The sequence below is a fragment of the Erinaceus europaeus genome, chromosome 3 (assembly GCF_950295315.1).
Source record: "Erinaceus europaeus chromosome 3, mEriEur2.1, whole genome shotgun sequence".
Classification (NCBI taxonomy): Eukaryota; Metazoa; Chordata; class Mammalia; order Eulipotyphla; family Erinaceidae; genus Erinaceus; species Erinaceus europaeus.
This window is the reverse complement of record NC_080164.1, coordinates 102492546-102520239: the sequence shown is the minus strand read 5'-3', so window position 1 is coordinate 102520239 and position 27694 is coordinate 102492546. Positions and strand designations below refer to the sequence as shown.

At 38.3% G+C, this 27694-nt stretch overlaps 1 protein-coding gene and 1 long non-coding RNA gene across 5 annotated transcripts in view; one reads left to right on the top strand and one right to left on the bottom strand.

Moving 5' to 3' along the window:
• The window catches only part of CTNNA2 (catenin alpha 2), a 1425261-nt gene that overhangs the window by 1161658 nt on the left and 235909 nt on the right, over positions 1-27694 (top strand). The window lies entirely within an intron of this gene.
• On the bottom strand, positions 4980-24714 carry LOC132537688 (uncharacterized). The gene is made up of 2 exons (XR_009549149.1): positions 24647-24714; positions 4980-5794 (listed from the first exon to the last, which is right to left on the bottom strand). It is a non-coding gene; the product is annotated as an uncharacterized LOC132537688 (long non-coding RNA).

Here is a 27694-nt window from a genome sequence, read left to right as displayed (position 1 = left end):
CTAACATAAAATTGAAAACAAATCTTTAAAATGATAGAAACATTTTTTGCAAAACAAAGATCTTTTTCAAAGTAAGCCACCCCACCTATTTTTTTTTTTTTTTGTTCATCTTGTTTTCTTCAGAAACTCTAACTTTGACTTGTAGTGTTCACACACAGATGGGGAGAACATATTTGATTGATAGATGAAAAGTGCTCAGAGTTCCCATAGCATGTTTGTGAGTTCAGCTGCAATGGTATTTCTGTTTGATGCTCTCTTGTTTAGATCCCAGTAGGATGGTTATCAAAGAGCTCAATGAAAATAATATAAATTTGGAGCTCCCTGAGGAAGGACATATTTTAGATAAAAAGGAAAATGTTGCAGGGTTTTGTTTGTTTGTTTGTTTTCCCCAGAGTACTGCTTATCTCTGGCTTAGGTGGTGCTGGGGAATTGAACTTTGGATCTTTGGTGCTTCGGAGTGAGTCTTTTGCATAACCAGGATACCACCTTCCCACCTTACAGTTGTTACAACTGTCTTACTGCATTTTTGTCCGTTCTCCTAATTAGCATAAACTAAAAACTTTTAAGTAGATGACATTCAGGAGACTACACCACAAGGTGTAATATGACTATAGACTGTTGTGAAAGGAAATTTGAGGTCTCATAAAACATCATTTTAGCTAAAGAGCTTCCCCTGTGACCAGCCAGCCATTCATGAAGAGTCATTTCCTCACAGTCAATGCTCTCCAATAAACTAACCCAAAGACACACTGCTGTAAATAAATAGTAGAACTTTAACTTAGATTTAGCCTTACTTACTTCATTCCATACATTTCTCTACTATAAAAATCCCTACCTCAACAGACCTTAAAAAAAAGGGAGAGGGAGAGGGAGAGGGAGAGGGAGAGGGAGAGGGAGAGGGAGAGGGAGAGGGAGAGGGAGAGAGAGAGAATGGAAAAAGGAAGAAATGAAAGGAAGTAGAGGAGAGGAGGAGGCAAGAATAGGGAAAAATTAAAGAAAAGAAAAAGAAAAAGAAGAAGAAGAAATACACATAAAGGGTTGGAGAGACAACATAACGTTTATGTAAGGACTTTCAGGCCTAAGACTCCAAAGAACCAAGTGCAATTCCTCACACATTAAGAAAAGAAAAAGACACATATAAGACCTGATAAAAACAAGTAAGGCTTTGGGTGGGGTAGATAGCATAGTGGTTATGCAAATAGACTCTCATGTCTGAGGCTTCAAGGTCCCAGGTTCAATTCCCTGCATCACCTTAAGCCAGAGCTGAACAGTGCTCTGATTAAAATAAATAATTGAATAAGTAAATAAATAATTGAGGGGCCAGATGATGGTGCACCTGCACCCATTACCATACACAAGGATGCAGGTTCTAACCCCTGGTGGTGAAGCAGGGCTTCAGGTTGCTCTTTCCCTCTCTTTCTCTCACTCCCCTCTCAGTGTTTCTCTGCCTCTACCCAATAATAAATAAAAATATTTTTTAAAAAGTAAGGCCTCTAGGGTCTAGGGTAAACCATGGTAAATCCATTGTTTTAAATAAATCAAAATTTCTTGGTATCTAGAAATTAAAACTAAATGGAATTCTATTTTGCCTTTTTGCTTTAGCATGTGCGTGTGCACACGCACAGGCACACACACACACACACACACATATTCATTCAAATTATTGTTAGGTCTCTATGGAAATAGTACACATTTTTCTTGCTATTACTAACCTATTGCCAATGTCCACTGAGTATCTTGCATTTGTCCAGCTGAAGTAATTTTATATTTTTCAGAGGAATTATCCTACTGAAAAAAATACAAGAATCATCTGATGCAAAATCATGTGAATAAGGTAAAATCAAATGGGGCTGGATATTCACAAAGCACTAAAATGCAGGCCCTATACAAAAAATAAACTGCAGCAGCCACAGGAACCATATTACAGGCTTGGTGATTCAGACCAAGAGGTGGCCTTATATAACTGAGAGCCTGGACACAGAGCCCAGTGTGCTGGACTCAACACCCACCTATTCTATTTTTAAGATCAGAACCCATCTCTCAGCTCAGAGTTCAATATCATGTGGAGATGCAGAATGTCAAGTGCTTAGCACAGAACCTGCCTGGTAATAAGTGATCAGTTAAAATTCAGCAGCTTTTGTGATGATGGAGCTGATGGCTATTGCAGTGTTGGTTTTTGCCCTTAGACTTGTGGATTTGGTCAACCTTAGACATGGGCACTGAACAAAACCAGTGCAATGTTTGCCATTCCTGCCCTTTCACTACTTGGTGATTTACATTCTGGGGCAGGAGTCAGGAAGCAGTTGAGTGATGTGGTGGTGATCCCAGAGAGATTTGCTATCTGTGTCTGAGGGTTTCCTTAGACTGGAGTATTTTGATCATTTGATTAACATCTTCAGGCTGCACTGACATATATTCTCTCTTAGAAGCAATTTTTGACCCTTAAACAAAAAAGGGGTTGTTATTTATTACATTCGTGAACAGCCAGAATGGTGATTTACTAATTGTTTTATAAATAGATTTTTACTTCCTAATGTTACAGGTGGAACAGTTATGTGACAGATGAACAGACTTCTCCAACTTGGGAAGAAAAACTAGTTTATGTATTGAGGGTTCATGGCTGTTGAGAGCAGACACTAGTCCATCAGCTGAAAAAAATATCTGGAGAACACAGCTTCTGGACAGTGAACAACAGCAGTCTTTGATGACAATCACCAAACCAATAGGAATACTACTTCTCAGTGGCTCTAAAATGTAGATTACAGGGACAGGGCCTGGGTTTCATTACTGAGTTCAGTGTGTTGGTTAGTGGACATAGACAACCTATATTCTGTCATATATTCAGTCACCACAGATGTTGAGTGGCTTGTACACATTGCTGTGCCAACAAAGATAAAAAGGTAGGTTGTAGGGGCTGAGGAATTAGGAACTAGGGAAGGAATATGCAGTGTTGGTCAGTAGGATGACATTGGAAACAAAAGAAACATTATGCATTCACTGACCTCTCTGAATCTCAGGGTTTTAATTTTTGTTTGAGGATTCTATCTGTTGAAAAAAAACTTTTTTGACTTCCCTGTGCAGACAACCTCACTAATGTACCCTGGAATCTTACCTCTCCAGAGCCCTACCCCACTAGGGAAAGATAGAAATGGGCTGAAGGTATGTATGTACCTGCCAATGCCCATGTTGCTCTCTGATTATCTTTATTTATTGACTAGACAGACAGGAATAGAGAAGGAAGGAAGAGATAGAGAAGAAGGGAGATACCTGCAACACTGGTTGACCACTTTCAAAGCTTTCCCCAGCAGGTGGGGACAGGGGCCTCAATCCTAGGTGCTTGGGCAATCTACCATGTGTACTAGTCACATGCACCACCACCCAGTCCACACTGTTGTTCACATAACTCATTATTGACTCCCAATGCAGAGGCCAAAGATGTGAGCCATTTACCAACACTTTTTTTTTAAATAACAGAATTTTCTTTATGTTTTTCTCCAAAGTAAATAACAACAACAAAAAAAAAATAGGTTAGAAAGGTTTTTGTTAGATTAAGAAAAATTGAGAAAACATATTTCTTTTTTTATAAAGCATACTTCTTGACAAAAATGAAGAATATTGAGATAATTATTATATAACATGGTTTACTTCTGTTGGCATTTGAGGAGTTGACTTTTCTTGAGCCTTAAGACATTCCTCCTGGGGTAGAAGTATACAAAAATCTGCAGAAAGTAGCATGGATGGGTCATATTCAATGCTTACTTATTAACCTGAATGCAACCTCACCTCAACCATATACATCCCATTCAGAGTATCCAATAGGTAAAACTTGGATTCAGCTACTGATTCAGACCAAGCCTATACTGTTTATATTTTCTAATGTCAAATGAACTCTTTCTGCCAGTGTTTATTATCAAACTAGTAAAGTGTGAAATTCTTATATTAGTAACCCCCCAGAACTTTTTATTGAAATTTCACAAATGCTCTACCATTAAAGTGGATACCAGTGAAAGAAAGGCTGGTCAGATAATTACTTAGAAGTGCCAGGAGGAAATTAAATTTTCAAGACAGAATTAAAACCATGGCATAATTTTTATATACCTGAACAAAAGCAAGGAAATTGAATATTCAGTATTTTAGTAACTTTCTACTCTGGTGATAGAGAATTGAAGGACTCAGTTCGTCATTTATCAGAAAGTTAAACCTAAGATGACCTAGCAAGATGTTTATTTTAAAGACAAAAAATAATGAAAACAATTTGATAGGCTCAGATTTCAGAAATATATTAGAGGCATCGCTACTTTAATTTTTTTCATTCAGCATGTTGACTTTTTAAAGCCATTTTTAGAGATGGCATACACACACACACATATATATATATATATATTCTCCTTGAACTAAAAAGTCTCTAAAACAAATAAATAATTTTATTCAATAATTCTTTCATATTAAAAATAAATACATATGCCAGTGAACAAAATGGTCAATATTATACTTCCATTGAAATGCATTAATTATTTAAGTTCATTTTGAGCTAACAAGAATTGAATGATATAAATTTTGGCATTTTTTACTTTTTAATTTTATGGCAACACTGTTGATCTATGTAAGATATATGTGCTGGCAACTGTGGACTGAATGAACAAACAGAGGGGTAATGAAGGAAGAGTAGAGTTCAAAAGGCTTTCATCCTTGTCATTCATGGGGCTTGAATTTTTCAGAGGAAAAGAGGCAGGCTGTAAGAGAGATAGAGGGAAAGAAGCCACAGTAAAGATGCCTAGTTTTTATTGTACTGTATTGTTTTGTTTTCTAGGTAGAGAGAGGCAGGGGACAAAGAGAGTGAATTAAAGAGACTGCTCCTTCAATGCAGTGCACACCAGGCTCAGATATGGCTCCTTACATAGCAAAGCAACACACTATCCAAGGATGCTATTTTGCCAGCCTTCCAAAGGAATGTTTCATTTGATATAAAATTAGTAGTATTCACACCTTTATTTATTTATTTTTCATCAAAATAACTGCAAATTTGAAGCAATGTGATAAACTGTTAAGATAGGGTGTGAAGACCAGTAAATATTCACAACCAACAAAGCAGGGCTGCAGGTGTCTCTCTTTATCTATCCCCCTCCCCTCTCAATTTCTCTCTGTCCTGTCCAATAAAATGAAAAAAAAACAATAATTTTAAAAAAAGGCTGCAAGATCAGTGATTTGTAATTCCAACAGTAAGCCCTGGCAATAACCCTGGAGGCAAATAATAAAAAACAAACAAACAAACAAACAGGAAATTCTCCATTCTTCCCCCCAAATACCTCTGGAACCTTGTAAAATGCAAATGAGTGATTACATATCTTTGAAGTCATTTCAGACTTTGACATTATCTGATATTGTCACTTTTTTGAGATCTACATTTCAGATCTGCATTAATCTTTATTATTATTTCTTTATTTATTTAAAAAAGGAGACTAACAAAACAATAGGACAAGAGGGGTACAACTCCACACAATTCCCACCACCAGATCTCCGTTCCCATCCGCGCCCCTGATAGCTTTCCTATTCTTTATCCCTCTGGGAGTATGGACCCAAGATCATTGTGGGATGCAGAAGGTGGAAGGTCTGGCTTCTGTAATTGCTTCTTCACTGAACATGGGAGTTGACAGGTCAATCCATATTCCCAGAATGCATCTCTCTTTCTCTAGTAGAGTGGGTCTCTGGGGACGCGGAGCTCCAGTACACATTGGTAAGGTCCACTGTCCAGGAAAGTCTGGTCAGCATCATGCTGGCATCTAGAACCTGTTGGCTGAAAAGAGAGTTAACATACAAAGCCAAACAAGTTGTTGAACAATCATGGACCTAAAGGCTTAAATAGTGCAAATAAAGTGTTGGGGGGTACTCACTGCAGACTCTTGTGTAATTTTGCTTTCAGGTATATATTTTGCCCTAGTTTATGGATACATGTGAACATATACTCTATCTCACAGGACCAGTCTATATCTAGGTTTTAGGACTTTGTTAGGAAGTGAGCTGCCTGGAATGGAATTAGAGAATACTATGAAAGGAAAGGTCTCAGCTGAGTAATGAAGCTGAAGGGTTGTCATTCACACCCGAAGCCGCTGGGCACAGTCTGAAGTGAAGCATGCTGATGTGGTACTCCTTGCATTGATTGGTTTGGGATTGACAGATGCAATATTATTTGGTATGAATTAATAGAAGCATGTAGGAAAGTGCACCCCACCCTAAGGTTCCAGGACTGGGGGATATATAGGCTCTATAGTGAAAATGTGAGGTTCTTGCTGTCTTGGGGCTCAAGAAGACAACAGATAGTCAATGTTACACTGTTTGGTAATTGGTTTAACTTTGAAAAATCCCTTTGTTAGAATTTGCTATATTACCCAACCCAACATCACCATAATTTATTTTCTTTGACATTATTTGTATATATCTGTGCCACTGGTTGCTTCTGTTCTTCCTGGTCTAGGCTTTTGAGAGAGTCAACATATCAAAGACTCACCCTATGTATTAAAAAGACTCTGTGCTTTAAAAAGTTTGAGACATGCAATCAATTTTTCCCCTCTCATATTAAATAGTGATTTATATGACTACACTTTAATAGGAGTATACATAAACACCATTCTCACCACCAAAAGACTGAGTCCCATCCCACCCCACCAGGTACCCCACCCCCACCTCACCCCACCACCCCGAAGAGCTGAATATCCACCCTCACCCTCACCCTCACCCCAGGGTTTTTATTTTGGTGCCCTACACCAGATTTAGTCAAATCCTGCTTTTAGTTTCCCTTTCTGTTTTTCTTTCTCAACTTCTGTTGATGAGTTGGATCACCCATTCTCATCTTTATCTTTCTGACTTAGCTCACTTAACATAATTCCTTCTAGCTCTGTCCAAGATGGGTCAGAGAAGGTGGGTTCATTGTTTTTAATAGTTGCATAGTATTCTGTTGTGTATATATACCACAGCTTTCTCAGCCACTCTTCTGTTGTTGGGCACCTGGGTTGCTTCCATGTTCTAGCTATTACAAATTTTACTGCTATGAACATAATTATACAAATATCTTTTTGCTTGGGTATTATGGAGTCCTTGGGGTATATCCCCAAGAGAGGAATTGCTAGGTCATATGGAAGGTCCATGTCTAGCCTTGTGAGAGTTCTCCAGACTACTATCCACAGAGGCTGGACCAATTTACATTCCCACCAGCAGTGCAGAAGGGTTTCTCTGTCCCCACAGTCTCTCCAGCTGCTGTCCTTTTTGATGTATGCCATTCTCACAGGAGTGAGGTGATATCTTCATATTGTATTTATTTGCATTTCTCTGACATTCAGCGAACTGGAGCAATTTTTCATGTGTTTGTTAGCCTTTTGGATCTCTTCTGTAGTGAATGTTCTGTTCATGTCCTCTGACCATTTATGGATGGGGTCATTTGCTTTTTTGTTGCTAAGTTTGCTGAGCTCTTTGTATATTTTGCATTAATCTTACTAAAACAAACAGGCCTGCTAGTTCTTATTAATTGTTAAGCTTTTAGGGAGGATCTCAGACTGCTAGGCTATGAGGTGCCTTAGTTTTACTACATAGCAAGCATAGTTTGCAAAGTACAGCTATTAAGTAAAAAATGTTAGGGAAAATAGAACTTGACATAAACAATTCAATATTTAGAAGATATTGAAAAACTAAACTTTGAATATTTTTATCATCTTTATTTATTTGATAGGGACAGCCATAAATGGAGATGAGAGGGAGGGAGGGAGGGAGGGAGAGAGAGAGAGAGAGAGAGAGAGAGAGAGAAGAGAAGAGAAGAGAGGAGAGGAGAGGAGAGGAGAGGAGAAGAGAAGAGAAGAGAAGAGAAGAGAAGAGAAGAGAAGAGAGGAGAGGAGAGGAGAAGAGAGGAGAAGGGAAAACAGAGAGACACCTGCAGCACTCTTTCACCACTCTCAAAGCTTTCCAGCTGCAGGTGGGGACCAGGGGCTCAGACCTGGGTCCTTGTGCATAGTATGATGTGAGCTCAACCAGATGTGCCACCACCTGGCTTTCAAGACCAAGCTTTGTATTAGAGTCCTGGAGAGTAACCATCAATAGAACACACACTTTACTGAGTGCAAAGATCCTATTTAAGCCCCTGGCACCACATGGTAAAATAATGCATGATAGAAGTTTCTCAAGTGGTGAAGCAGTGCTGTGGTGTCTCTCCTTTCACTATTTTTTTAAGTTATCATTATTTATTGGATAGAGACATCCAGAAATAGAGAGGGCAGGGGGGAAAGAGAGATAGAGAGAGAGAGAGAGAGAGAGACTCCTGCAACCCTGCTTCACCACTTATGAAGCTCTCTCCTCCTACAGGTGGGGACTGGGGACTCAACCTGGGCCCTTGTACATTGCAACTAACATGTGAGCTCAACTTGGTGCACCACTACCCAGCCCCTCTCCTTCAGTTCCTCTTTATACATCTTTTTCCCTCTCTGTCTCTTTCTCTAAGGGCTGAGGAGATAGCACAATTGTCATGTAAAATGACTTAAAGCCTGAGGTTCTGAGGGTCCAGGTTCAAAGTGCTCCGGTCTCTAGCTCACTCTCATTCAAATAAATAAAATATTTTTAAAACAAACAAAAATCTTCCAAGTTGTGAAACAATGCAGGTGTGGATCCTAAGAAATAAACCTGGTGGTATGAAAATCAACTCAGTTGGAGGTAGATAGCATAATGGTTATGCAAAGTGACTCTCATGTCTGCATCTCCAAAGTCCCAGGTTTGATCCCTAACTTTATTATAAACTAGAGCTGAGAAGTGCTCTGATATATAATAATGATATTAATAATTATAATAAATAAATAAATAAATAAACTGGCCCTCCTGGCCAAATTCATACAAACTAAAGCATGGATATTAAGACAGTAATGAAACATGGGTTATATAGGTTATACACCCTTCTCAAGTCAAGTTCCTTCCTATTACTGAGCCACCAGCTCTTCTGAGATGAAGATATTTCAGGTGTCACCTATCTTCATCCAATTACATCACCTGCATTGAGAGAACTAAGCTAAATGCCATTCCTGAGAATAGCACCTTTGCTCCTTGATTAGCTGAACTCAGGGACCACAGACAACAGATCCTGATCCCTCCTCAAGAAGGCAGAAGCAAACATGAAATTTCAGGTGTGGAGTAACTGGGAATTCAGACTGAAACTTGGCACTGGAAAACAGAACACTGTTTCTCACACTGAAATATAACTTGTCAGGGACAAAATTCATGCTCTCCTCATTACCCAGTTATTGGGTGAGCTTTGCACAATTACTGATCTCTTCTCTTCCACAACTTCTCTAGGTAAAAGCTGAAACAATGATTTAGTAGTTAGTAGAAAACGGAACTTTGACTCCATGTGTGTTACAATCAGGCAATTCTAAGAAAACAAAGTTCAAAGAAGTAATTTGACATCATAAAGTAAAAGACCATTTTCACCAGGTACATTTTTATAAGTTGTTTAGATTCATTGCAGGATTTAAAGAAAAAATGTTACTTTTGTCCTTTTCTTAGACCTTTACATTTCTTACAAAGTATGAGATGTAAATCCTGGTTAAATGCTGACCAGTGAGACAGGTACACTCATGGCTTAAATGACACTGTTTTCCCTCTGGGTTTCAAGCTTCAAAAGACAACCTCTTCAGGAATGAAGTAGGGCACCAATGAAATGGACAAAACAAACAAAACCCACAGGGCATCCAAAAATGAAATTTAGCTAATTATATGATATTCAGATGCTTATCTTCAGAGGGTGGACTTATGATTTATGCTTGTTCAAGATGAAAATTGCTTGATAACACTGACCATGCTATTACGATTCATAAGAGAAACATAATTATCTGCTAATTTTGCAGTAAAAAAAGGCCTTTTGCCAAGAGGCAAGAGAAAACAAAATCATGCTTTTCTGACACAAAAAAGTAATTTATTTTGATAGGATAATTACTATTTAGATTATATCACTTTGGGTTTGTAAAATAAGTAGTCTAGAATTTATACATCTTGCTATCATTCTAAAGCAGAAGGGGTATGTGGAGTTACAGGACTAGTAAGTAGTACACATGTTGCATATGTATGTCTGTACACACTTTATTTAAGAAAAAAAAAACAGGTTCTGGAAAGTCAGTATGGTTCTTTCAATATTTATCTGTTTTATTATTTTTTTCACTCTCCTCTGTGTTCCCATCCCCATCCTCCTAAATAACCACTATAGTTCTACCACAGTCTTTAATATAGGTTAACATTTTTTTATTTTCCCATTTGTATACTCAATTGTCTATATTCCATGAATGAGTGAAAACATTCTATAGTTGTTGTTCACCTCCTTACTTGCTTCACTAAGCATAATCTTCTCCAATTCCATCCACTTTATTTCTTTTTCTCCTTTTTAAAATATGTATTTATTTATTTATTCCCTTTTGTTGCCCCTGTTATTTTTATTGTTGTAGCTATTATTGTTGTTGTTGTTGATGCTGTCATTGTTAGATAGGACAGAGAGAAATGGAGAGGGCACAGTATCACCCCATTTTATTGTTGCATAATACTCCTTTGAGTATATGTCCCATAATTTTTATTTTTAATCCAGTCATCTGTTGAAGGACATTTTGGTTATTTCCAGGTTTTTGACATTGGGAATAAAGCCACTATAAACATTGGGGTGTGGTGCATATGTCCTTTCAAATCAGTGTTGCTATATATTTGGGGTAGATGCCTAGGAGTAGAATTGCTGGATCATAAGGTATTTCCACTTGTATTTATTTAAGGATTCTCTATTCTGTTCTCCATAATGGATGCACCAATTTGCATTCCTGCCAGCAGTGCAGTAGAGTTCCTGTCCACATCCTCTTCAACACTTATCTTCTTGTGTTTTATGGATGAAGATCATTCTCACAGGTGTAAAATGATATCTAAATGCAGTTTTGATTTCAATTTCTCTGGTGATGAGTGAATTGGAGCATTTTTGCATATGTCTGCGGGCCATGTATATCTCTTCTTTAGCGAGCCATCTATTCATATCTTTTGCCCATTTTTTATTGGGTTGTCCTTAATATTTATTTTTTAGAGCAGATTCAGAAGACAAAAAATTTGGAAAACTGCATACAGGAAGTTCCCACATATGTATAATCTGCCCCATTAACCTTATCCACCAACAACTGATGAATCTACTGACAGACTACTATTACCCAGAGGTTACAGTGTGCATTAAGGTTCTACTCTTGGTAATGTTCGTCCACTGGGCTTGGACGATATATAGTGAAATGTTTCAAGCCTGACAGTGTGGTTTGTTTTGTTATGTTTGTTATTAGAGTTATCAGTTGGGATCAGTGCCCACATGCCTATACTATTCCCAGCAGCAATCCCCACCCCCAACCCCACTGCCTTTTACTTGGCAGAGGATAAGAGGCAGAAAGGATGGGAGAGGAGAGGCACAGACACCTGTATCAATATTCTACCACTTATGAAGCTTCCCCTTTGAAGGTGGGAAGTGGAGCTTGAACCCTGATCCTCCTGCAAAGTCATATGTGCAGTCTACTGGGCACGATCATCATAGTTACTTTAGAGACTTTTCATTGGCCTAAATATTTTTTGTGCTGTATTTTTTTTTATTAGGGGGGGATTAATAGTTTACAGCCAACAGTAAAACACAACAGTTGGTACATGAGTAATATTTCTCAGTTTTCAAAATAACAGTGTAACAACACCTGCCCCTGCACATCCTCCGCCACCATAATGCCCCAGGAACTGAACACTGCCCCCCCCCCCCCCGGAGTCCTTTACTTTGGTGCAATACACCAAATCCAGTCCCTGTGCTCTGTCTTTATCATGCCTTCTCCCTATTCTCTACAACTAATATTTTAAATTATTTTTCAGAGTTTTGTCATTTGTAGAAGGTCACACGTTTGGAATCATACACTGTCTAGCCCTTTTAGATTTAAAACTAAATTAGCTCTTATGATCTGACCCAGCAACCATTTTCATTGATATCTAAAGGAGTGGAAGCTTAATGTATATAAAAAGGTCTACAGAGTGATATTGATAGACACTTTATATTCTTTATTGCCAAAATTTTGAAATCACCAAAACTTTTCTTTAGTCCTTGAATAAATAAATGTTACAATTCTAGACAAGTGAACATTTATTTACTCAGTGTTTTTATTAAAGAGCTATCAATCCATAAAATATGAGGAAATTTAGATATATAATCATTGTTTTTATTTAATTATTTTTATGTAAATAAATATCAGTTGGTAATTTTGTAAGTAATAAAAATTAGAAAACATTTTGTATAAAATACTTTGCTTAGTTCAAACATTACTACTAATGTATTGATTTATGATTGACAAGAGTGTATGATAAGAGGGGCACAGTTACAAACATTTCCCAACACCAGAGTTCTGTATCCCAGCTGACGGGGTGGCCTGATAGTGACTAAAGAGTCATCATTAAAGTATGCCAGTCTGTTGTCCTTATTCAGCTTTTGCAGTCCAGGTTAGCTTTGGAGTGAGAGAACTGTAATAGGAATTAGGTAAGGAGAGTATCTAAATCTAATTAGATACTATTTCATTATATGAACTTCATACTGACTCACTGCAGACTATTGTGCACTTTTGCTTTTAGGTATATATTTTGCTCTAATTTATGGATACACTGAACATATGCTCTGTCTCACAGGACCTGGTCTATATCTAGGTTTTGGGACTTTGGTAGGAAGTGAACTGCCTGGAAAGGAGTTAGAGAATACTATGAAAAGAAAGGTCTCACCTGACTAGTGAGGGTGAAGTGTTGACATTCCATGCTTGGGGTCTCTGAACACAGTCTGAAGTGAAACATGCTAAGGTGGTAATGGTTGTGTTGATTATGTTGGTATCAGCAGATGCAATATCATTTGGTATTAATTGAGAGAAGCATGCAGGAATGTGAGCCCCACCCTAAAGGTTTCAGGACTGTGGGAAATAAACGCTCTATAGAGGAAATGGGAGGTTCCTGCTGTCTTAGGGTTAAGAAAACAGTAGATAGTTATTGCTATAATCACATTATTTAGCAATTCGGTAAACTTTGAAAAATCCCTTGGCTAGGATTTTCTGTATTGTACACAACATCACCATAATTTGTGCCCTTTGACATTATTTTTATATAATTGTGACACTGGTTGCTTCTGTTCTCCCTGGTCTAGGCTTTTAAGAGATTCAACACAACAAAGACTCAGCCTATTTATTAAAAAGACTCAATCTGTGCTTTAAAAAGTTTGAGACTTTCAATTAGTTTTCCTCTCTTATATTAAATAGTGATTTATATGACTTCCAATTAATAGGAGTGTACATACACACCATTTTCATCACCAAACAACTGTGAAGCTGAACATCCACCCTCACCCTCACCCTCACCCCAGGGTATTTAATTTGGTGCCCTACTCCAGATTCAGTCAGATCCTGAAAGTTTCCCTTTCGTTTCCTCTTCCTCTTCCTCTAATTCTGTTTATGAGTGGGATCATCCCATACTCATCTTTATCTTTCTGATTTAGCTCACTTAACATAATTCCTTCTAGCTCCATCCAAGATTGTCCAGAGAAGGTGGATTTATTTTCTTAATAGCTGCAAAGTATTCCATTGTGTATATATACCACAGCTTTCTCAGCCACTCATCTGATGTTGGGCACCTGGGTTGCTTCTATGTTTTAGCTATTATGAATTGTGCTGCTATGAACATAGGTATTCAAATATCTTTCTGGTTGGGTGTTATGGAGTCCTTGGGGTATATCCCCAGGAGAGGAATTACTGAATTACTGAGTCATATAGAAGGTCCAGGTCTAGCTTTGTGAGAGTTCTCCAGACTATCCACAGAAATTGGACAGAAATTGTTTGTGTGATAGCTTCTGTGGCTGTGCTGAAGCTTTTAAATTTGATGTAGTGCCATTGGTTTGTTTCTGATTTAGTCTTCTTTCCAATTGGGTTTGTTTCATCAAAGATATCCTAGGGTTTATGAGGGAAATTGTTCCACCTATGTTTTCCTCTAAGTATTTGATAGTTTCTGGTCTATCCTCCAGGTCCTTGATCCCTTTGGAGTTGATTTTTGTTTCTGGTGAGATAAGGTGGTTCAATTTCATTCTTCTGCATGTTACAAGCCAGTTTTCCCAGCACCATTTATTGAAGAGAGCCTCCTTCTTCCATTTAATACTTTGGGCCCTCTTATCAAAGATTAGATGTACATAGGTGTGGGGGGTTAGGTCTAGGCTTTCAATTCTCTTCCACTGGTCTGTGTGCCTATTTTTGTTCCAGTACCAGGCTGTTTTGATGATGATGGCCTTATAATATAGTTTGAGATCTGGGAGTGTGATGCCACCATTTATGTTTCTTTTCCTCAAGATGGTTTTGGCAATTCTAGGTGTTTGCTGGTTCCAGATAAATGATTGTAGTTTTTGTTCAATTCTCTAAAAGAAATTTGGTGGAACTTGATGGGTATTGTGTTAAATTTGTAAATGGCTCTGGGGAGAATATTCATTTTGATCATATTTATTCTTCTTATCTATGAGCATGGGATGTCTTTCCATTTCTTGGTATCATTTTCTATTTCCTTGAATAGTGACTCATAGTTTTCAGTATACAAGTCTTTCACTTCTTTGGTCAGCTTTACTCCTATATATTTTATTGATTTTGCTGCAACAGTGAATGGGAATGATTTCTGGATGCCTTCTTATTCAAATTTAGTGTTTGCATAAAGAAATGCCACTGATTTTTGTACATTGATTTTTTTAGCTTGACACCTTGCTATATTGCCTAATAACTTCCAGTAATTTTCTGCTGGATTCTTTAGGTTTTTCTATGTATACTATCATATCATCTGCAAATAGTGAGAGCTTGACTTCTTCCCTTCCAATCAGTATTCCTTTGATTTCTTTCTCTTGCCTGATTGCTATGGCAAGTTCTTCCAATACTATGTTGAAGAGTAATGGTGATAGTGAACACCCCTTTCTTGTCCCCAACCTGAGGGGGGATGCTTTCAGTTTTTGTCCATTGAGTATGATGTTGGCTGTAGTTTTGCTATATATGGATTCCAAAGTCTTGAGCAATTTATCATCTATTCCCATTTTTTGTAGAATTTTGAGCATGAATGGGTGTTGGATTTTGTCAAAGGCTTTCTCTGCATCTATTAAGATAATCATGTGGTGTTTGGCTTTGCTTTTATTGATGTGGTGAATGATATTGATTGACTTATGTATGTTGAACCAGCCTTGCATTCCTGGGATAAATCCCACTTTATCATGATGAACAATCTTTTTGATATACTACTGTATACGGTTGACCAAGATCTTGTTTAATATTTTGGCATCTATGTTCATCAGAGATATTGGTCTATAGTTTTCCTTTTTTGTTTTGTATCTATCTGATTTTGGTATCAGGGTGATATTGGCTTCATAGAAGGTGGGAGGGAATATTCCTGTTTCTTCGATCTTATGGAAAAGCTTTAGAAGTATGGGTATTAACTGTTTCCTGAAGGTTTTTTAGAATTTGTTTGTGAAGCCATCTGGTCCAGGACTTTTGTTGTTGGGGAGATTCTTAATAACTGTTTTGATTTCTTTGTCTGTGATTGGTGTATGTAGGTTTTGTAGTTCTTCTTGGTTCAGTTTTGGAAGGGGATATGCTTCTAGGAATTCTTCTTTTGTATGGTTCTCTTATTTTCTATGTTGTTTATTTCTGCTCTAATTTTATTGATTTCTATCCTTCTGGTTGCTTTAGGGTTCCTTTGTTCCTCTTCCTCTTAGTCCTTAAAGTGTGCGGTAAGGTCGTTTATTTGAGCTTTTTCTTGTTATTTAATATGTGATTGTATGACTATGAGTTTCCCTCTCAAAACTGCTTTAGCTATGTCCCAAGTATTTTGATAGCTTGTGTCTTCATTTTTATTTTTTTTCCAGGAACATTTGAATTCCCTGCTTGAGTGACTATCTGACCCAGTGGTTCTTAAGCAGTATGTTGTTTAGTTTCCAAATTCTGTGTCTTTTAATAATTTTCTCTGTGTTGTTAAATGTTAGCTTTACTCCACTGTGGTCTGAGAAGATACCTGGGATGATTTCAATGCTCTTGAATTTGTTGATGCTGTCTTTGTGGTCTAACATGTGGTCTATCCTTGAGGATGTGCTGTGTGGATTTGAAAAGAATGTGTGTTCCAGTTTTTTGGGGTGAAAAACTCTGAAAGTGTCCAGAAGGGGGCAAAAGGATCCATGTATATATAATAGTAATGATAAAATAGAACAGAGTAAATAGCCCCAACAGTGGGTCTGCATCTTGGATGGCTCCCAGTTAGTTCAGGCACAGTGAGCCTAGACAACAGATTAAAAAAACAAACAAACAACAACAACAACAAAAAACTTCCAGGCTGTCTTTCCCAGGCAGGCTGAGGCTTTGCTTGGTCAGATATCTGTCACTCCAATTGGGCTTAAGTTACTTAGAGAAAAAAAAAAATAGCCAAGGGATTTAGAAAGGAACAGGATTGGAATGGTGCCCCTGATGAGCCAGGAATCTTGGTGAAGAAAAAAGGTCAGCGGGGAGCCTGCTAGCAGAAGCTCCCTACCCCTGGGGTCTGGTTATGGGTGGGGGGAGAAATAATAAAAAAAAATTTCCTTTCTTTTTGCTCTATTTTCTAACCCAAATTGAGCTATAGTCACCTCCTTGTTGTCATACTTAGAACGCCTTATTCTCTGTCCTACTGAAGGCTACCCTTTCCAGCAGTTGTTGTTAAAGAGCTCATGCAAGCAGCTGCTTCCAAGTCGCCATCTTGGCTTTGCCCTCTTGCAGCTGCTGCTTTTTTTTTTTAATTTAAGAAAGGATTAATGAACAAAAACATAAGGTAGGAGGGGTACAACTCCACACAATTCCCACCACCCAATCTCCATAACCCACCCCCTCCCATGATAGCTTTCCCATTCTCTAGCCCTCTGGGAGCATGGACCCAGGGTCATTGAGGGTTGCAGAAGGTAGAAGGTCTGGCTTCTGTAATTGCTTCCCCGCTGAACATGGGCGTTGACTGGTCGGTCCATACTCCCAGTCTGCCTCTCTTTTTCCCCAGTAAGGTGTACCTCTGGGGAAGCTGAGCTCCAGGACACATTGGTGGGGTCTTCAATCCAGGGAAGCCTGGCCAGCATCCTGGTGGCATCTGAAACAATTTGATCAGGTCCTTGAAGATAATGGCAGCTGCTGCTCCAAAGTCACCATCTTGGCTCTGCCTTGATGCTCTTTTACTTTCTCTTTCTCTCTCTCTCTTTCTCTCTCTCTCTCTCCCTCTCTTTCCTTTTCCTTGCATTAATGGACAAACAAATCTCTAAAAAGAAATATGTTTTATATCTAATCTATTGTAATATCCAGATGAATAACTAATATAAATGAATATTAAACAAAAGCTTACTGGCAAAGTATGAGTCTTATTATTATTTTTTTAATCTGATGCACCTAGGAGCAGAGGAATAATCCAGTGTTAAAGGACATGATCTGAAGCCTGAGGCCCTAGGTCTGATACTTATCATCACAGATGCCAGAACTGAAGAGTGCCCTGCTCTATATAAGAACAAATACATCTTTAAAAATTGAAGACATAATCTTAAATTATTTTTGAAAGTCTCTCAGTTTCTACATGCTTACAGCTGAAGTTGTGTGTTTATCTTGCCTTGAGTGGATAGTAATTTGCACACTCATGTAGGTCTAGAGGCCACACTGAGAGCACTTTTACCAACACCCAGAGAACCACCTGTGAGTGAGACTATCTGGTAAACAGCCTTCTCTTTTAGGCTTATCTGGCTTAACATGGTGCCTCTAAGATTGCTGGCCTTTGAGACACAAGGAATGAAAAAGAAAACAAAGTGCAACCTGTTTGGGTATGTTGCATTACATCAAAATAGAGATCATTTTTGCGGAGGGTGTGGAAGAGGGTAGAGAGAATGGAGGAGTCCTGGTGCAAGGGGTGGAAGGGGGCATAAGTTACGGGTTAGAGTGTTTTACAGACAACTGTCATCAGGAGATGAGAAAATGTACCCTGTGTCTGTACCTATATTGTAAGAAAAAAAATCTCACTAATAAAGTTATTAAAAAAATAAAAATGAAAACATGAGAAGGAGTGAATGCTGTTGTGACCAGAGCTGTGAAATGACATGAAGCTACTGATGAAAAGCACTGTTGTCTTAGATTTTTATATTTAATTTTCAATCTAGGGTTTACATGTCTCTAAGATCTAAAATAAGGTGCTCAAGTTTGAACTTCTATTGCTAAGGTTTTACCTTAATCAATTAGCTTGCTATTTATTATGATACTTTTTTTGCCTCCAATCACAAGGTCTCAGTGTCAGTACTATGAATCCATTGCTTATGGATTTTATACATTTATGTTTATGTTTTTTTTATTTGATAAGGCAGGAAGAAATTGAGAGGGGTGGGAACATAGAGAGGGAGAGAGAAAGACAGGCAACTGCAGACCTGCTTCACCACTTGTGAAGTACTTCCCTTACAGATGGAGATGGTTCAAACCTGATTCCCTGCAGGAGTCCTTCTATGTAGTATTATGTGCACTTAAGCAGGTATACCACCACTTGACCCTATTATGCTTTTTTATACACTCAGATGTCCACCATTCTTTCCCTTCTCTGTCTAACTTTCTTATATGTAAACCCCTCATCCTCTACTTACAAGATTCTCTTATAGCCATCCCAGCTAAAAGAAAAGCATTTAAACCAGAATTGTGGTACTCATATGTGTCCCATAGTTCCTACATCCAGGATTGCATTAAGTTCAGGTCTTTAAGCATCAGTGTCTTTCATACTGCTACTAAGATTTCCCAGCCAAATATGCACTGTACATCCAAGCCGTATAGTAGTTGAAAACTACTTGATCAGTTTGGAAATTCCTTTTCATTACTAATATCTTTTAAATTAGCTAAAATATTAGATTGTGTTCAGAAATTTTACAAGATTGAAAGTAACTCTGGTGGCTAAGTCACACCAAGGGAGCAGTTAAAATGTGGAAATAATCTATGTCCTCTTAGGCCTCCATATGGGCTGTTTGTATTTAAATGTCTGTGGAGGAGAAGCCATGGGTCAAATATATCTCCTTCTCCTCCTCCTCTTCCTTTTCCTCCTCCTCTTTCTTCTGCTCTCTCTCTCTCTGATATTTTATGCTTTCATTTCATATTCTGTTCCCAAGATTTTTATTTATAAGATGGGGATAATTGTAGTTCATAATACACAAGGTTAGGGTTTTGGAATAAAACAATTCAATTATACACTTAAAAATTAGTGAAAAAGGGAGTCGGGCTGTAGCGCAGGACCTGTGTAAGGATCCTGGTTGGAGCCCTGGCTCCCCACTTGCAGGGGAATCGCTTCACAGGCAGTGAAGCAGGTCTGCAGGTGTCTATCTTTCCCCCTCTGTCTTTCCCTCCTTTCTTCATTTCTCTCTGTCCTATCCAACAACGATGGCATCAATAAAAATAAGTACAACAATAAAACAACAAGGGCAACAAAAGGAAATAAATAAATATAAAAAATTTTAAAAACAGTGAAAAAAGTAAAGACTCAATACATAACAGACATTATTATTATTAATGTTTATTTTAATAGAATTGTGTGGTCATTGAAGGTATTATTGCACTTTAAACTAAGTGGTACAACTGCTTATTACAGTAAAGATAGATTGGACAGGAACTAGAAGCGTGTTCAACTTGAAGATCTTGCTGGGCTCCACCAATTGAAAGCTGTCTTATTCTCCCTTTTGTTCTGCTTCCAGGCAGAGAAAACATTATATTTCTGAGGGACATAAAGCAATAGCCTATGATTAATTACTGTATATCTGTTGTACTTTTCCTTTTTTTTTTTTTTTTTTTGCTTCCAGGGTTATTGCTGGGGCTCGGTGCCTGCACCATGAATCCACTGCTCCTGGAGGCCATTTTTTTCCCCTTTTGTTGCCTTTGTTGTGATTATGATTGTTGTTGTTGATGTCGTTCATTGTTGGATAGGACAGAGAGAAATGGAGAGAGGAAGGAAAGACAGAGGAAGAGAAAAGACAGGGGGAGAGAAAGATAGATACCTGCAGACCTGCTTCAGCCCTATGAAGAGACTCTCCTGCAGGTGGGGGTGGGGGTGGGGCTCGAACAGGGATCCTTACTCCAGTCTTTGCAATTTGTGCCACGTGTGCTTACCCTGCTGTGCTACTGCCAGACCCCCTGTAATTTTCCTTTTAATCATCAGCTGGTCAAAGACCTGGATTCAGAGTCTTGCTGTTAAGTCTACACATGTATGAAAAAAAACAAGTAGGTGCATAATGAAAGAACTTTTATGTAATCCATAAACCCAGAAGGTAAACTTGTGTTTACCTGTTAAAAAAACAACTATTATTTCTAATATGTATATATTAGAAATTATTATTTCATATATATATATGTACATATATATGTGAATGATAGAGAACCAGGTATGACTAACAATAGTGGGTATAATATCCTTAATAAATCTCCCCAAATCGCTCTCATTTGCTCATAGATCTCATTGTCCCATGAACAACAGCATTTTTTTTTTCCAAGAGGGTTGTTGCAGGGGCTTAGCGCTGGCACTATGAATCCACTGCTTCTGGTGGCCATTTTTCCCTCTTGTTTCTATTAGATAGGACAGAGAGACTTGAGAGAGGATGGGAGAGAGAGGAGAAGAGCAAGACACAGAGAAACCTGAAGATCTGCTTCATTGCTTATGAAGCTTCCCCCCTGCAGGTGGAGAGTGGGGACTCAAAGCTGGGACCTTGTGCTTGGTAATGTGTGCTTATCTGGGTGCACCAACACCCAGCTGTCCTGAACAACAGCTTTCTTTTTAATGTTAAGTCTTAGAATTGAATACTTTAAATTTTATTCAGTCAAATAACATTCTTTAGTAATAAAGGAATTTGCTTCTCTCATTCTGTTAGTTCATACCCTGCTGTTTGTCACACAGTTCTATACAAGAAGTATTGATTGGTAGCACCTTAAAATCTATGTAGTTGGGTGTGAACTTCAGGTAACTAATCAACTGCTGAGAATCTCACTCTTCAAGTGGTTTTGGCAGGCCCACTAATTATCAAAATACAGTTCCTAGAATTGGTAGTAACTGACTCGACAAGGACTGATTTTGTCTATAGGTATATATTGATCATGAGAAAGAAGGACAGAACATTGTTCATCTCTATTATGTAGTGATGCTGAGGATGGGGCCTGTGGCCTCTGGGACCTCTGGCAGGAGACATATATATATATATATATATATATATATATTCTATATATATATATATATATATGAATATATATAGAATATAGAATATATGAATATATATATATATATATATATATATATATATATATATATATATATTCTAACAAGGGTAAGCTATCTCCTTGCCCCTGCCAAGGACTATTTGGAGCAGAGGTCAGTGAACATTGTGTAAGGAGACATACTGTGAGTAGTTTAGGCTTTGTGAGTCAGAAGTTTTCTGTCACAACTACTCAGCTTTGCCATCAGAATATAGAAACAACTGTGTCTAAAATGTGAAAGACTGAGAATGGCTGCATTCTGTGAGAGCTGCATTACAAACGGGATCTCAGGCTGGTTTAATTGAAGGGTCGCAGTTTGCTCAGTTTTCCTTTAGAAGATTGGTCAACTTGTTTGAACCTACGAACTGGCAGCAACTAGCCTAATTTACATATAAATATTTTAAAATTTTTCATGGTGCTTGTTTGCATGTTTTTTTCTCTATTAGTTGGGTATGGTTGAAAATCAAAGGAATTTTGCATACACATAAATAATTTGATATCTGATTGAATACTCATCTGTCTGATAATCATGGTGGCATCCTATTCAGAATCGCCATCCACTTACTTGTTTGTTTATTTATTTAATTTTTTAGTTATTTATTATTAGACAGAGATAGAGACTGAGAGGGGAGGGGGGAGGTAGAGAGGGAGAGAGACATCAGCAGCACTACTTCACCACTCAGGAAGCTTTCCCTCTGCAGGTGGCTTGAACCCATGTCCTTGGACACTAGTGTGTGCACATAACCAGGTGTGCCACTGCCTGGCCCCCACTTACTTGTTTAATCTAGAGCTCACCTTTCCCTGACACCTTCCAGATGTTTAGGCTCATTTCCTTCTTTTGACACTACCTGTCTTGCCATTGCTCTACTCCTGGAAGAACTTGCTTCTGTTAATTCTTTAATTCTGTCTCCCTCTCTTATATTCTATTCTTGGATGCTGTCTTGTTTTTGTTTACTGATACCAAGGGCCAGAGTTGCTTTTGCAAGCTGCTATATTACTGTACAGAACAATCAATGTCTCTGAGAATATGATACTGCTAAACAGAAGAAATGAATCTTCTGTTACTGGTTTTAATGCCTATCCTATATAGATGTAGTAGTTGATGCTTCAGTTATCTTCTTACTTCTTTTCCCCATCCTTATACAGTAGAAAGAGGACATATGTTCCTATTTATGGTCTTTACTTTTTATGTATTTTTGATTATATCATTGTTCAGTTTCACTCTGTCATTTAAAGAATTCTTTCCATTGTATAATAAAACAAATCAACCAGAAATATGGTTTAGCAACAGTGCACTGGACTTGCATGCCTGAGGTCACGGCTTTAATCCCTGGCTCTACTATATGCCAGTGTAGAGTAGTGCTCCAGTGTGCCCCCCTCTTGACAATAAAATAGATGACTCTGTCTTTGAAATAGTTTGTTTCCTGTGCATCAACAATGTTCAGGCCTGCTTTAGAAGTGATATCAAATGCTTTAGTTCATCTTCTCCTTCATTCAGTACTTCATGTGTTCCAAGGCTCTGTGCCATACATACACATGTAAAGTCAGCTATTAGTCACAGAAGAAGGGAGTAATATGAGAATTAAAAATGAAGATTTTTATCTTATAGAGCTCTTTGACTTAACAAATAAGCATGTATATAAACTAAGAAGAGAGGAACAATCTATAAATAGCTCATAATCTTTTTTTTTTTAAAATTAAAGATGAGCTTATTTTAGTCCAGAAAGCAAAGTGTTGGTAGAAATGGGAAGTTTTGTATTTTGATAAATGGAGATAGTGGTGGTTTATTTAATATCTACAAAAGTCATTTATACTTGAGAATTCATAGGGTAACTTTGGTAACTTTTAAAGCCCTACAAAGGATTGGAGAGGTTACCTGGCTGACAAGCAAATAAAAACCGACTTAAGGGAGTGACTTGCAGCATTGGGAAGGATAAGAACTAGATATCATGGCAGGTAAGGGCAAGGTGGCTGCATGAGGAAAATGTAGATAATCAGGACACAGTATTCTTGGAGTTGCCAGCAGCAATGTAGTTGAAACTAAGTCACTGAGGAATGATGATGATATTAGCTGATAAGTAAATGAAGATAGGCAGAATAGGATTGGATATCATCAGGAAAGAAAGAGGAAGGTTAAGGACAGAATTATTAAAATAATAACATTATAATAATAACTCTTAAGGTAGTTAAGGGCATGATTAAGGTTTGTCAAACCCTATGGCATATGAACAGACAATCCCCTTATTCCACTTCACTCCACAGGAGCTGGAGGAAGGGGGAGGTTAGTAAGCAAGGAATGGAGACTTGTAAGAAAATAATGGTTTGATATCATAGAATAAACATGAAATAATTTTCCTAGAACAATCTACATAGAAGATAAAGATGGAATGTAAGGGACTGGGTGGTGGCACAACAGGTTGAGTGCACATGTTACCATGCTTATAGAACCAGGTTCAAGCCCCCAGCAGGGGCAAAGCTTCACAGTGTCAGAGAAGTGTTGCTGGTGCCTCTCTTTCTTTCTCTCTGCCTCTCTCTTCCTTCTCAATTTCTCTCTGTCTATTAAAAAAACATCACTGGAAGAACAAAGGCAAAGAGATAAGTAAGGGAGTTGTTGCAACACTCCAAGAAAGTGATGTTGATGATCTACACTGAGACAGTAGCTAACAAAATGTTAAGAAATGTAATAAACAACCAAAAAAAAATACCACAATGAGTCATAAGAAATATTATTTTAGCATCCACAGGATACTGTTGTTACACTGTATGTTGAGTGCTAAGGCAATCATATAAACTTGTAAATAAGGCAAATCATGGATGACATACATCAAGGTATTCAAAACCCCATCTGAAAGACTATACTTTTAGGGATGATTTTTCATAGTTCTGTCTTCTCAAAAACCTGTCGAAGTGCTATCTAGATGTATACATTTTGTTTGGATTAAGGGTGTCATACATAATTAAAATTAATGGTAAATGGTAAACTTCTCCTGTGAAGATATTTTAAGATGGAGCTGGGGTTAACTCAGTTATTTTGTGGAAAGGGACTTAGGTGTTGTAAATTAACTTAAAACTTGATGGGGTTAGGTTGGGGGCTGCTGCTGCGCATAGAAGGATTCACAGTGGGAGCTGGGAACTGGTTTAATCAATACACGGTTTATTAGGGTGAAACAAGTAAAGGGCAAAATCAGCAATTATCATCAAGATTAAGCATATGCTAGGTCTATAAAGTCTGAATATGGTTATCAAAGTTTAGTACCATAAGATAAACAATTATCAGCTCTGGTAAAGGTTGCTCATGGCTGTAGAGGGGTTTAAAAGTTTACCAGCTAGCAGAGTCACACGTGTTCAGTTTCCAGGAGAAGTAGACATGGCGGATGGATGCCTGGAGCACCTCCACTGAGAGGCATCTGACCAGGAGAAGAAGCCGCAGCCAAAGAGACTGAGAGTTCTGGCTGCTGTCCTTTTAAGTCTACTCAGCCTGCCCACAATGCTTTGCACACCAGCAGTCTGGATTCACCTACAGTCCACCATGTGCCTGCGCAGATCACTGCACACTCTGTCAGCCTTCTGTCGCCAATGCTGATGTCAGACCTGTGTCAGCGTATATAGCATCACCACACTTAGGTAGGGGAAGAGAGTATTTTGCAGACACCTATTAAGAGGAGATGAAAAACTGTGAAAAACTGTTTACAGGCAGATGAAAACCTGCCTGTAAACCATTTGCTCCTTTTAGTAGAGTGGTGGGAGCATGGAGCTGGGGCACACAACATTTTATTGTTTCTCTTTGAACTAGTTTAAAATAACAAGAAATAGGAATTTCCTGAGAACTGACAGCTATGGACTTCTAACCAAAGGACACACTAATAAGCTCCCATTTAATTTAATTTATTTTGTTTTAACAAATGAGCCCAGGGCAGGGGCCGGGCAGTGGTGCACCCAGTTAAGCACACATAGTACAAACCACAAGGACTGACTCAACTATCTGAGTTCAAGCTCCTGCTCCCCACCTGCAGGGGTATGCTTCACAAATGGCAAAAGCAGGTCTCCAGGTCTCTCTTTTTCCCTCCCCCTCCCCCTCCCCCTCCCCCTCCCCCTCCCCCTCTCCTTCTCCCTCTCCCTCTCCCTCTCCCTCCACCACCTCCACTCCTCTCTTAATTTCTCTCTGTCCTATCCAATAAAATGGAAAAAATGGCCACCAGGAGCAGTGGATTTGTAGCGTTGCCACTGAGCCCCCGTGATAATCCTGAAGGCAAAAAACAAACAAACAAAAACAAGGCCTCATGTATACATGCATAATAATACTGAAAGCCACCTTCATGGTCAAATTTTCATTAGATATTGTCAGAGACACACACAAAAGGGGAGAGGAAACAGGTCCATCATCCAGAGAGCTCCTCCCACTTTTGTCCTTGGTACTCTCATCTGGTGTTAGGTGTCTTGCATAGCCCATACCTGCATGTACCATACTTCCTGAGCCACCTGCCAGCCATTCCCTTTTTATTAATTTTGGGGTGTTAGTCACCAGTTATTTATGCCCAAGAATAATATAAGCTGGGAGTGGGGTGGTAGCGCAGTGGGTTAAGGGCACATGGCACAAAGCGCAAGAACCAGCGTAAGGATCCTGGTTGGAGCCCCCAGCTCCCCACCTGCAGGGGAGTCGCTTCACAAGTGGTGAAGCAGGTCTGCAGGTGTCTATCTTTCTTTCCCCCTCTGTCTTCCCCTCCTCTCCATTTCTATCTTATCTAACAATAACATCATCAAAAACAATAACAATAATAACTAAAACAACAAGGGCAACAAAAGGGAAAATAAAAAAATTAAAAAATATGAAGAATAATGTAAGATAAGCCAGAGCTGAACAGTTTCAGTCTGTCTGGGTGTATATGTGTGCATATCTCATTATAGTAAAACAAACAAACAAGAATATATATATGAAAGGAATTCAATCTATGGGACTCAGTAGTATAGGTAAGGGGTAAATGCATGTTTTAAAGACTTGTTACTTATTTTCATGAGACAATGAGTGATGGAGATATAGCAGCACTGTTCAGTTCTGAGATATGGTGGTGTCAGATATTGAACAGGGACACCTCTGAGGTGTCAAACATGAAACTCTGGTGTGCTACCACTGCATATCACCCTGGCTTGAATAAATGCATCAAATAAATAATAATTTAAAAAATAGTGTAGGCATGTCAATGCTAGTCCTACCTAACACTCCAGGCTCTCTACCTGAACCTTTATTCTCCATATTGTACTCTTTTGATGATAAATGTATAAAAAATAAAATTAATTTGTATAATTTTAGAGATTTGATTGGCTTTATCCAACAATCCAGGAATTGTGCAACAGTCCACCTAGGAAGCAGACAGACTCACTCAGTGCTGGCACTAATTTAGATGGTTGATGTAACTCTAAAGAGGTGGGGCAAGGCTACAAGTGAAAGGAGAAAAATAAGACTTCAGGCAAAGCTGCCTTTCTTCAGGCTGAGCTTGGAGAGTGGCTGATTTTTTACTGTAGAGATCACCTGAAATTCCTTGGTTTTTAATTCCTTTTTTTTTTTCTAAACAGTTTGAAACTGTAGTTTTGTTTGGTAGTAAGTTGTGGTTCACCATCCATGAATTAATCACTTCAATCTGTGTGTGTGTGTGTGTGTGTGTGTGTGTGTGTATGTGTGTGTGTGTGTGTTAAATAAATACATTATAAATAGCTCACTTGGATAGTGTGTTGCTTTGATATGTGCATGATCCAGGTTCAAGCCTGGACCCCACTGAGATGAAAGAAGCTTTGGTGCTGTGGCCTCTTTCATTCTCTCTCTCTCTCTCTCTCTCTCTAAAAGAAAACAGAAAACACAGTGAATGCATTTAGGGATGGGTGTTGGCACATCCACTTAAGAGCACATGTTACAGTGGGGAAGGACCTATGATCAAGCCTCCTGTACCCACCCACAGGGAGAAACTTTATGAGCGGTGAAGCAGGGCTGCAGGTATCTCTCTCTCTCTCTCTTCCCTCCCTCTACTCTTGACATTCCTCTGTCTCTATCCAATAATGAATAAACAACTAAAATAAAGTAAATAAATAAATAATTAAATAAAATGCATTTTAATTTTAAAACAAAAAAATCCACAGGGAGCAGTAAATTCATATTTCAGGCATGAATATCTTGTAATAACATAGATGGGAGAAAAAAGTTAAAATATTTTAAGCAAAACAAATGAACAAGTACAGGAAGGATGCTTGAATATCCTTACTCATTTTTATGCTTAATAGTTTATAACTGTGTGAGCTTTTATTGCTCAAGTTCTAAAAACAAAAGGATGTATATGTAGAGTCTATTCTTATTTCCATTCATTGTCAAAACAGCTTCTTCA